Raw genomic sequence first — 11,745 nt, forward strand, 5'->3', positions numbered from 1 at the left:
AGCAGAGGGATCCCATTCTGGAGCAGCTATCTAATTTCTCTTTATTAATGGCAATCACATTTGGACAGCACTTACAGTTTACAACTTGCTGTATCCTCCCGTTCTCTCCGACATCTTCTGTTTTTGTTACAAAAACATGTGGGGTAGATAAGGTTAGACTAGTTCTTAGATAAGGAAACTGAGGTCCAGGGAGGTTAATGACTAGCCCAAAGTTGCACAGCTAATAAATGACAGAATTGCAGAACCAAGATATGAATATAGGTCTTAGAATTCCTAATTCAGGGGTTCTTTCTATTATACCACAGCAGTAAAAGTTCAACTAATATCAGAATCAGAAATTTTAAAATATGTACGCTACTTCTACAACAAATGATGATGCTGCCTTTTGTCAGCCTCGCATAATAGTTTGAAATCTTCAGAGATCTTATTCACTTGCTCCCCACAAACCACGTGGAAGACATGTGTGTCTTCAGATGAAAATATGTGGAAGTTTAGGGTCTTAAAGAGCTTGCTCAAATTCACTGGGGCCAGGTGGGGGCTGGTGATGGTGCAAACCAGACTTGTTCCTCACAGAGAGCCCCTCTGTGACCCCCGCAGGGCCTGCACAGGAACAAGCAGCTGATAAACTCCCAGTTTGTGTGAATTGAACAATAATAATTAACAGTCAGGTCATAATTATATGCATGTTCCCACTTATCCCTCAGGACAGCCCACCAAGGTCTGACACATCACAAGCTGGGGAAGGTTCTGCTTGAGCCTCACATCCACACTCAAACACAGCACACATTCCTCTTTGATAAATCAGGTCAGGCTCATTAATTCTTAATGTGGGACCCTTTCTGGTACTAACTGGTTTCAGAGCAGGCTAATAAAAACCAAGATTCCAAATCAAGCACAAAACAAACTAACAAACCAATAGACCCCAGAAATCTATCAAGAGGTAAAAATAGAGATGAATGAGCTCCAGGTAGCTCCTCCACTCTCCTCCTTGCAACTTTAGTCATTAGATGTCATGTTCTCCCACGAGGAAGTCCCCATCCTCAGCCTTGAAAGTAAACTAAAACACTCCACGTTCCTGATGCTCTGTTGGGATGTATAGCCTGCAGAAACTGAACGATCTCAAGTTATTTTTGCTTAAAAAGGACAATGGGTTTTAAAAAGTAATGTGCTTTTGATTCCTGACTGCAAGTGAGCACCACGGAGCCAGCTTAGCCTCTTCCTCTCTTATCTACTACGCTCTCTCTTTCCCCTTGGTACAGCTATTGGCCACAAATCCGGAACCGTCTAATCCTTTGTCTGGTGTCAAAGGCCTTTCAAGCTCCCATCCTGAACCATCAAAGATTCTTTCACTTCCTTTTAGCCTCTATAAATATCAATTTATTGTTCCATCTGTCTGTTTCTGGTACTGACACTGAACCTCTTGACAACAGCTTGATTCGGGGGAAAGCTGAGATCTTAAACATTTCAGAGAAGCAGTGGGTGATGAGAGCATTAGTGTAGCTACTGAACTGATCCTTGGAGCAAAAAAGGGAAAAAAATGTTGGGTTTCAGAATTGTAAGAATTTTTTCATTGCATAGTATACCAACCAGGAGGGCAGCAAATCAGTTGATCATATTGCCACAGAAGTTTTTCTTCCTGTAAGACAAGAAGGGTTACAGGTAGGCACAGATGGACCGAACTGCCAGGCAGAGGTGGCAAAACATGGAACTGAAATGCATTGAGAATCTCTGTATCTGAGAAGCCAGCAGTAGAATCAAGGACGGCCAAAGAGAAAATCCGTTCTCCCTCATGACCAACGACTAGAGCAAAGCTGTTCTCTTCCTGCTCCAGGAACGATTAAGAGCAACCACTGACCTGTCTATTGACAAGCCAGTGAAATATGCTGGATCTAACCAAGTTGTTTCTTAGCAGAGCAATACATGGCAGGCCTCTTAACTTCTCCGAGCTTCTAACCACTACACCACACAGTCTCTCTAGCCCTTGAAGGGGACCTCAAGTTTCAGTATTCTACAGAAGTGTGCAGAGCTGGGCTTCCCAAACTGTAGTTTTCATCGGAATAGTTTGCATCGGAATCCCCTGGAGAGCTTCTGAAAACAGATTCCTGGGCCCGACACCAGAATTTCAGATTCAGTAGGTCTAGGGCGGGCCCAAGAATTTGCATTTCTAACAAGTTCCCAATTGACATTGATGCTGCTGGTCTGGGGACGATGTCTTATGAATAGTTCATCTGGAGGAAAAGCAAGGACTTGGGAGTAGGCAGACATGGATTCTGGCCCCAGTTCTTCCACTTCTTGCGTGCCTCTGAGTGAGCCACTGAACTTATTTGAGCTTTGATTTTCTCATCTAACAGGGCAAATAATGGCAGGAAATGGTAGAGTGGTTAGACACATGGACTGTGTTCAAATCTGGCCCAGCCACTAACTGCCTATGGGAACTTAGTCAAGCTCCTTGACTCTGAATCCCCCAGTTTCTTCACCTATAAAGTGGAGGTGATAATCACATAGAGTTGCTGTGAGCACTGAGTGATTGTAGATACATAAAACATTCACAGCACTGCTTGGCCCGTGGCAAAAATGACGTGAAAATTCGCTAGTATGATTTTTTATAGTTGTGTGAATTATATGAGATACAGCACATAAAGTGCCTTATGTCCTGTCAGGCACAAAGAAAATGCTCAGAGAAAATGCATGGTACATGTTAGTTTCCTCTCTTCAACTCCAAAACAGGGAAGTCAGAGTTGTAACTGCCAACTGAAAGATTGTCCTTTAAGCGGCGATCTCGCCAGATCCCACCTCCTCTGAAGGGTCTGTACCAGTAGGGCCTTCCTTTGAGCAAAGACCAGCAACTTGAAATATTTAGCCCATCTGTGTTAGGTGTTCATGAGTCTGGGAAAGGCTTGAGGAATGCCCCGCAGGATGCGGAATGGCCGGCATTCCATTTCAGGGATGGAACCACCTAAGTGTGGCTCAGACCCACCTCACCATTTAAGGACTCAGGCTGATCCACTTCCTTCATCCTCCCCTGCTTACAGCTCCAGGCAACCCCTAAATTACCGCTAAGCTGATTGCTAGGCACTACAGCTGTAGTCATTTATCTTATTTTCCAGTTCTATTTTCTTGTAGAGGCCTGTGGATAAAGGGCAGGGTCGAAGTTTAGATAAAAGGGTCCATCATCCCTGTTTCCAGGAAGAATCTAGTGAGCTGCTTTAGGACAAAGTATTCAAATATATTTTATAAAGTCTGTGTGTTAAAAACTCCCTGCTGGATGTTTTTGATATCTAGTGGTATATAGTAAAGGCCCTGAGAAGTCCTGCAATAAAGCAATAATCAATTTTATCCTTAACTCAGCAGTTCTCAGATTGTTTGACCATGGAAACATTTTTCTTTGAAACAAGTAATACCTCTTAACATTTGACAGAATGTACTGTGGCAAATGCTGGATCCCGCAGAAATTTACTTTATTTATTATTGTTATTATTATTATTATTATTATTATTATTATTATTATTATTATTATTATTTATTTTTTTTATTGAAATATAGTCAATTATAATGTGTCAATCTCTGGTATACAGCACAATGTCCCAGTCATGCATATTCATACATGTATTTGTTTTCATATTTTTCCATTAAAGGTTATTACAAGATATTAGTTCCCTGTGCTATATACAAAAGAAAAAAATTTTAAAAGTCTATTTTTATATATAGTGGCTAACATTTGTAAATTTCAAAATCCCAAATTTATCCCCTCCCACCCCCTTTCCCCAGTAACCATAAGATTGTTTACTAAGTCTGAGAGTTTATTTCTGTTTTGTAGATGAGTTCATTGTGTCCTATTTTTTTTTTTAGATACCACGTATGAGTGATATCATATGGTATTTTTCTTTTTCTTTTTGGCTTACTTCACTTAGAATGACGATCTCTAGGTCCATCCATGTTGCTGCAAATGGCATTATTTTATTCTTTTTTATGGCAAAGTAGTATTCCATTGTATAAATGTATCACAATTTCTTTATCCAGTCATCTGTCAGTGGACATTTAGGTTACTTCCATGTCTTGGCTATTGTATATAGTGCTGCTATGAACATTGGGGTGCATGTACCTTTTTGCATTAGAGTTCCTTCTGGATATATACCCAGAAGTGGGATTGCTGGATCATATGGTAAGTCTATTTTTAGTTTTTTGAGGAATCTCCATACTGTTTTCCATAATGGCTCAACCAAACTACATTCTCACCAATAGTGTAGGAGGGTACCCTTTTCTCCACAGCCTCTCTAGCATTTATCATTCATGGACTTTTGAATGATGGCCGTTCTGACTGGTATAAGGTGATACCTCATTGTAGTTTTGATTTGCATTTCTCTCATAATTAGTGATATTGAGAATTTTTTCATGTGCCTATTGGCCATTTGTATGTCTTCATTGGAGAATTGCTTGTTTAGGTCTTCTGCCCATTTTTGGACTGGGTTGTTTGTTTTATTGTTGTTATTATTAAGTTGTATGACCTGTTTATATATTCTGGAAATTAAGCCTTTTTCAGTCACAACATTTGCAAATATTTTCTCTCATTCTGTAGGTTGTTGTTTTGTTTTGCTTATGGTTTCCTTTGCTGTGCAAAAGCTTATGAGTTTAATTAGGTCCCATTTGTTTATTTTTGCTCTTATTTCCATTGCCTGGGTAGCCTGCCCTAGGAGAACGTTGCTAAGATTTATATCAGGGAATGTTTTGCCTATGTTTTCTTCTAGGAGATTTATTATGTCTTGTCTATTTAAGTCTTTAAGCCATTTTGAATTTATTTTTGTGTATTGAGTGAGGGAGTGTTCTAAAGATCCTGCAGAAATTGAAATGCCCACCTGTGAAACTTTCCCTGGGGGGAAATAGGAGATATATGTTAGTCTCTAGCTGTTTTAATTTATTGCTAGACCCATGCTAAGCATTTGTCAAGCACTAGCTCTCCAAATATCACCTATACAACCTGTTGACAAGACAAAACTCTGCTTATTGTTTATTGTGGCAAAGCTAATAACCACTCAGACATAGCTCAGGTAATGTCTCCAAGGGGAAGGGGCAAGGTCAGATTTTATTGAGAATTCAAAGTTTGGTTTAAGGTGCTCTTTCAATGAAGGGGCTAGATTGGATAAGATTAATGATTTGACAGTTTAGGATTGGAAGAAGCAAGAAAAGGATTTTAAAGTGAGGTATTTGAGGATCTTTAGGGTGTTAACTGACTCTTCATGCTTCCTGTTGAAGAGGTGAAGGGTCTTTTGGCGAAGTTCTTGTAATGAACAGTCGGGTGATTTATCTGGGCAAGAGGCTCCTGGGTTAGTAAAGGAATGATAAGGAGGACAATGGAGTAGTAAGTTCTGTTAATATAATGTGGAAAGTAAGGATGTGTGTGTGTCTGTGTGTGTGTGTGTGTGTGTGTTTGGGGGTGGAGAAGGGTTACATAGTTTCAGTCCTCAGTTTCCAAGCTGTGTTTATGGGGTAGATGGTATCTATCCTTACTCTTAATTCTTGAATTTATTGCTTGAATGAATGCAATGAATGTTCATCTGTTTTATTTTAGGTATTTCCTCCAGGCTACAATTCAATGCGGTATAACCTGAGGATGTTATTTGTGTTGGATTCTACAAGTTCATCATTGTTGAGTTACCATTGTATGTCAATGCCAAGATCTACTCCCCACCCCCTATGTTTGAATGTGTATTGTGTCAATGCACTTAGATGAACCTCAGGCCGCCCAGAACTGAGAAACTCCTCTTTAGAACAGTTGCATTTAGAGACATAGTGACAGAAATAGCATCCATTCCTTTGCTGGGTTTTAGCATATTTTGGAATGAGGATAGATAACAACTTTGAAATTAGACGTAGGCCTTTGTCTCCTGAGGATAGAGCCTCCTGGAAGTGGTGAATCCCTTGGTCATATTCATGATGAAGGATGGATTGATGGGAACTGCTTTCCATTTACTTAAGAAGTTCATGTCTTTAATGTGTTCTTTATTTTACAAATACAAAGTGTCACTAGTCACTCAAGTTTTATATTACATTTTAGGAAAAAGATGGCAAATTTGGTCCCCAAAGGAGCAGAGTACAGAATGAACTACAGATTGAACTGATATCTTTAATAACAATAAAGGCATATTCCATGAGTTAAATGTGAACAAAAAAATAAAACTTCCAGTTTAATCTCAACTCTCTGACATTGTGCAACCAACTCAGATGATATTTTCTAGGAAATTATTTTACCTTTTCTATTACTTGGTAAAGCTACTTTTGGTGAGCTACGTTTATCTCCAGGTATTTGATCTTACTTGGCAAAAAGAAAAAATTTGGGCTGATGATGCAGTCACTTTGAAAGCATAGGAGTGGTGCTAACTTACATACTATTTAACCCTTTCTGTCAAAAGTTGATATAATTTTATTGTAAAAATAAAAAAGATGTGTCTAAGATCTTAGTACAAATTTAATGTGAACTTTAATAACCAAATACTAGTTGAATGAAAGCAGGCCTAATTATTTAGATAGCAAGAAAGAATTCATGAAAAATATGAAATATAGGCTATATTTTTAAGAAAATGGACATATAGTAAGTAGAGACAGTACAGTCCAGTGACAGACACTTATTGAAATTCATTCCAATTGCAGCATTATTCTCGATCCTGGGAATCCAAAAATCAGGGAGAGTATCAGTGCTTGTTCTTGAGCTCATTGTCTAGAAGGCGGGACTGAGATGAAAGCATGAATGTCAGAGTATAGCAGATACTATGGTGGAGGGGTTACAAAATACTGGGGATTGGTAGAAGGTTTCTAGAAGAGATAATGTATTTGTTATGTATTGGTGTGTAATAGTAACCCCAAAGGCAGTACCTTTGAACAATAAGCACATAGTTTCTGGATCAAGAAACGGAGTGGCTTAGCTGGGTGGTTCTGGCTCAGGGTCTCTCATGAGGTTGCAGTCCTGATGTTGGCCAAAGCTATTGTCATCTGAAGGCTTGACAGGGGGAGGATCCACTTTCAAGATGGCACATTCACATGGCTCTTGGAGGAGACCTCAATTCCCTGCCATGGAGGCCTCTCTATAGGGCTACTCGTAACATGGCAGCTAAATCCATCCCAGAGTGAGGGATCTAAGAGAGAGAAAGGCAAAAGCCACAGTGTCTTTTACAACCTAACCTCAGGAGTGACATTCTATCACCCTCCATAGCCTATTGAGCACTCAGATCAATCTGATACAGTGTGGGAGAAGACTATACAGAGGCGTGACTACCAGCAAGCAGGGGTCACTGGGGACCATCTTGGAGAATGGCTACCATAGACACCACCTAACCCTAGTCGAAGTTCCTAGGGATTATACTTTGATAAACCCGTATTTAAAATAATTTTTAGTTAACTGATAATCTTAACTGGAATATGAATGTCTGTATATAAAAGGAGAATGATAGTAGTAGGCACTATTTATTGAACTCTTCCTACAGGGCAGGCACTTTCCATGTATCATCTCATTAAGAGACAGCACAGCATAGTGTTTAGACATCTGGATTCTAGAGCCACATAGGCTTAAAAAAAATTATTGGCATGTTGGAGCAGATTGCTTAACCAATCTGTGCCTTAGTTTTCTTATCTGTAGGCAAAAGGAATAGTATGTCCCTCCTAAGGTTGTCTTGAGGTTAAAGTAAGCCCAGTCACCAGGCTCTCCCGTAATTGCTGGTATACTTAGATTCCAAAACCCAATTTTTTCCCCCTTTTCTTCATTAATTTTTTTTTACCCAAGGGAGGCTGCAGGGCAAAGGCACTACCTTGAACTGACCCAGTGGGAAGCAAGGAAATCTGAGTTCAGAATTGGACGTCCTCTACAAAATAGGCTGGTCAACTCCCATAATGCCAGTCAGCTAGGCTGAGTTTCAAGTTGTCAGTCTACTGTTATGCTCACTCCTGCTGGGAAAATGGGAAAAAAAAACAACAAAAAGTGGGTCACCCCATGGACTAATGTGCAAGTAACTACTGCTCCCTAGGGAGGGCAGCTCTGCTCAGTGGCTTGGAGCAACCCACACTTTTACCACGAGACGTGGAAAACCAGCCAATAAGCCTCCCCAGGGTGTCCCTCTGACCTCATGCCCTACAACTGAGGACGTTTTCGCTTCTTGGCCCTGACACCCCTTAAGTCCCACTTCTGTTCTCATCTGGTTCAATCCAGTTTAATTTGGCTCTTGTCATTTTTATCTCTTTAGCATTTGGTCAAAGTGTCCCTATCGGTACCCCTTCCCTGCAACTATTTCTGTCTTTAGAAAATGGAAACCTTGGATATAGGTGCTGGCTCCTCCGTGGCTAGGTCATCTGCCCACAGCCCTCCCAGGTTACTGCGGGTATGCCATTGCATTCACCTATCACTCTGGATTGTGAGAACAGCTTTCACAGACTAAACAACCAAAAGCCCCAGACGAGTTTATCTGAGTTTGCAAAAGTCTCTAGGGACGTCTCATTTCCTTTTCTTGCACACAGTTATTTAAAAATAAATGGCAAAGACTTATAATGGCAGTGAGGGGGAACTGTCTTCAGAATGACTCCCCCCACCTCCTACTTCCTACCCACCACTCTCCTTTGGGAATAACACTGTTAAGACCCTTTAAAAAGTACGTGAGAAACACCAAGTTCTCACTAGGGATTAAGTGCCAAATGAGAACAGAGTCTGAACTGTATTAGTAAATCCTTATTAGCGGGTGGCTGTCAGTTGGGTTCCTACGGTGACCTTTTTATGATGAAAGGCAAGATTTACCATTATCATCAAGATAAAGACCTCACCAGAGTTGGAGCAGCCTCCACCTTTCTGGGGGAAGTTGCAGTCCCTGGCCCCAGTCCCTACCTGCTGGCAGCACAGCTTTTGTAGTCAGCGGTCCACAGCTGGGGCGGGATGGGGGCCGAGAGGCCTGAGCAAGCTCCTCTTTCACATCTGCTAAGCCCCCTCCTTCCCTTTGTTGAAACTTTTCTCAAACTGTCTCCTTAGAGAAGTCTGCTTAAAACCTCTGACTGGGCAGCCCCTTTCCCTGTCCCCACGGTCAACCATCCACCTAGTCTAGCCACTCCCTATGGATTTTTTTCACAAATGAATGCCTGCATCTTTCTTCACAAAAAGGATATAAAAGTCACAGGAGTATATGTGCCTGCTCATCTTACTGCTTTCAGAAATGCATAGTTGAAGGGAACGACCCCATTCTGAGACTTGGCACTGTTGGGAGTTAGGGGTGTGTTCAAGATCATGGGCTTTGGAGTAGGACATTTTGGTTCCAGTTCTGCCACTTAGTAGTGCCCAACCACTCTAAGCCATATTCTCTTCACCGGTAAAATATAAATAATGATGATGTTTACCTTATGGAGTTGGTGTGAAGATTATGGAACCGTATAAAGCATCCAGGAAGTGCCTGGCATATCTAAGCACTCAGTATTCCACCTATTACCATAATTATTCATAAAAATGTCCATTTACACTCAGGTTTCTTCCTGAGGCCTTGTGGGCAGGTTTGACTGACACTATCTCATTGTATTTCTATTACTATAGCTAATAATGCAGCCACCGTCTTATCCATTAGAACAACAACAAATCATAAAATGTAACGAGCACTGTAACATAAATTGCATTAGTAACTCAGATCAGAGAACAGTTACATTGGGGGTGGAAGAAGCGTGGAGGTTAGAGTGGGGTGAAGTTATAGACGCTCTGAAGAATATTGTCTTATCTGGTGGATTTCTGGAAGAAGAGGTCACAAACTGGGCTGCCTGCAGACGCATTTTATTTGTCCCTTGAAGTGTTTAAAATTATTTTGAATTAATTGCCAACTTTTAAAACAGGAGATTTCACATAAAAATAGAAATTTATGGCTTCTCCTGGAAAATCAGAAGATCTGTTGACTTGGTTGTCCATAGTTCCACTTGGTGTCAGTTGGCTCTCTGCTTCAGCCTGGGCTGACCTCCAACACTGTCCCCACTGGGCCTTTTCTTGACCCTTGTTAAGGGTCAAGAAATTGAGAAGATAAGATTTTCATAGGTACATCTACAACTAAGCATGAAAATTTAAAGTGCTAGAGGGTAAGAAAAATCTTTGTTTTCTTAGGTAGATTAAAATAGTCAAGAAATCTATTTGTTGACTAAATATATCCTTTCCTACTTAGATTTCCTACTGACATCAAGTCCAATGTTTATCTATATGTGATTACCACAAGGGAAAGAGAGTTGGAAATCCTATGAAGACTATGGAGGTGCTGAAATGAATTCAGAAAGAAATATGCTTCTGAAAAGGGCAGTAGTAAAGTAGGGACTCTAAGGCTTGCATGCCACCACATTTTGCTGGCTTTGCTGATTGCTTTTAGACATACATTAATAAAAATTAACTAACAAATTTACAATTTATCCTACTTTTTCGAGTCTCCAAAATGAATATATGATTTAACACAAGGGCTTTCAAACATTTTTTTGACTATGACCTACAGTATAAAATACATTTTTCATCACACACATGCATTTATATTCATTAGTGGGTAGGCACTTGGACTGCTTCTATCTTTTGGCTATCGTGAATAATGCTACCATCAACGTGGATATACAAATATCTGTTCTAGTCCCTGCTTTCAGTTCTTTTGTGTATACATCCACAAGTGGAATTGCTGGATCAGATGGTAATTCTCTCCTTAATTTTTTGAGGAAGATGATGATTTTTACAAAGATGATTTTCAGATCACAGCTACTGTGAAATAACGAACTGCATTAGAACATTCATCTGTGTTTCCATCGCTTTCCAGCACTTTTTGCCAAGTTTGCAAATAAGAATTCTCAAAGAATTTTTGTTACCATGGTTGTGAGGAGCACAGGATTCTGTAGACATATCATTAGAGTAGCTCCCAGAGGGGGAGCTATCTGCCACTCAGTGATGAATAAATGAATGCTCATTAAGAAAACTTAATATGGTGATTGAGAAATTACCACTGTGTTCTGTGTTAAAATGTACACTTATTAGTCTAGTCTGTTTCATGTTGTGACTGTAAAATCAATAACTGATGCTCTTCTCCAAGTGCTCTGAGCAACCTCAAGTGAGATGGCAAAGAATGAGGAAAAGTCCTCAGTCTCAATCAGCCTCATTGATACTTACATTCAACACAATAAAACCTCCAGTAAAGTTAAAAAACCCAGTTTTTATTTCTAAAAATTATATTTGTAATGCAGGTTCACTGTAGGATAATTAAAAAATTATAAACACATAAAAATAAGAACATTAAAACCATCTATAATCCCACCCCTTTTTGTTAAATTCTTTCATATTATTTTCCAGGCATAAATGCATTTTGTGTAATTTTGAACTATAAAACAGGGTCACACTATAATTTATTGTTTTGCAACTTGCTTTTCCCCAATTAGTATATTGTATACATATTTCCATGTCATATATTTTTTCATGAAATAATGTTTATGATCACAAAATATCCACTTAATGAATATCATTTTTTTAATGTTGTATTAGACTTTTTCTTTGAAATTTTATTTGCTAATATGACAATGAATATTTTCATAGCTAATTTTTTATTTCATCTTTACTTTTTCAGGATAAATTTTTTAAAAACATGGCTTTACAAATGGTATGCATAGATTCTTATTTTTTTAAAAAGAAAATATTTACATATTTTTCAATATAGAAAATAATACACATTTATTATTACAGGTTCAAAATGGAATAAAAAGAAAAGTTAAAATTGCCCCTAG

The 11,745-nt window shown here is 39.3% G+C and overlaps 1 long non-coding RNA gene across 1 annotated transcript in view; it reads left to right on the forward strand.

Annotated features, from left to right (window-relative positions):
* LOC140700207 (uncharacterized) overlaps positions 1–5,872 on the forward strand; it is a 104,230-nt gene extending 98,358 nt beyond the window's left edge. Inside the window, exon 3 of the long non-coding RNA XR_012078530.1 lies at positions 5,567–5,872. This is a non-coding gene — a long non-coding RNA (uncharacterized lncRNA). The remainder of the gene's footprint in view (positions 1–5,566) is intronic.
* Positions 5,873–11,745: the final 5,873 nt, after the last annotated feature.

The sequence above is a fragment of the Vicugna pacos genome, chromosome 12 (assembly GCF_048564905.1).
Source record: "Vicugna pacos chromosome 12, VicPac4, whole genome shotgun sequence".
Lineage (NCBI taxonomy): Eukaryota > Metazoa > Chordata > Mammalia > Artiodactyla > Camelidae > Vicugna > Vicugna pacos.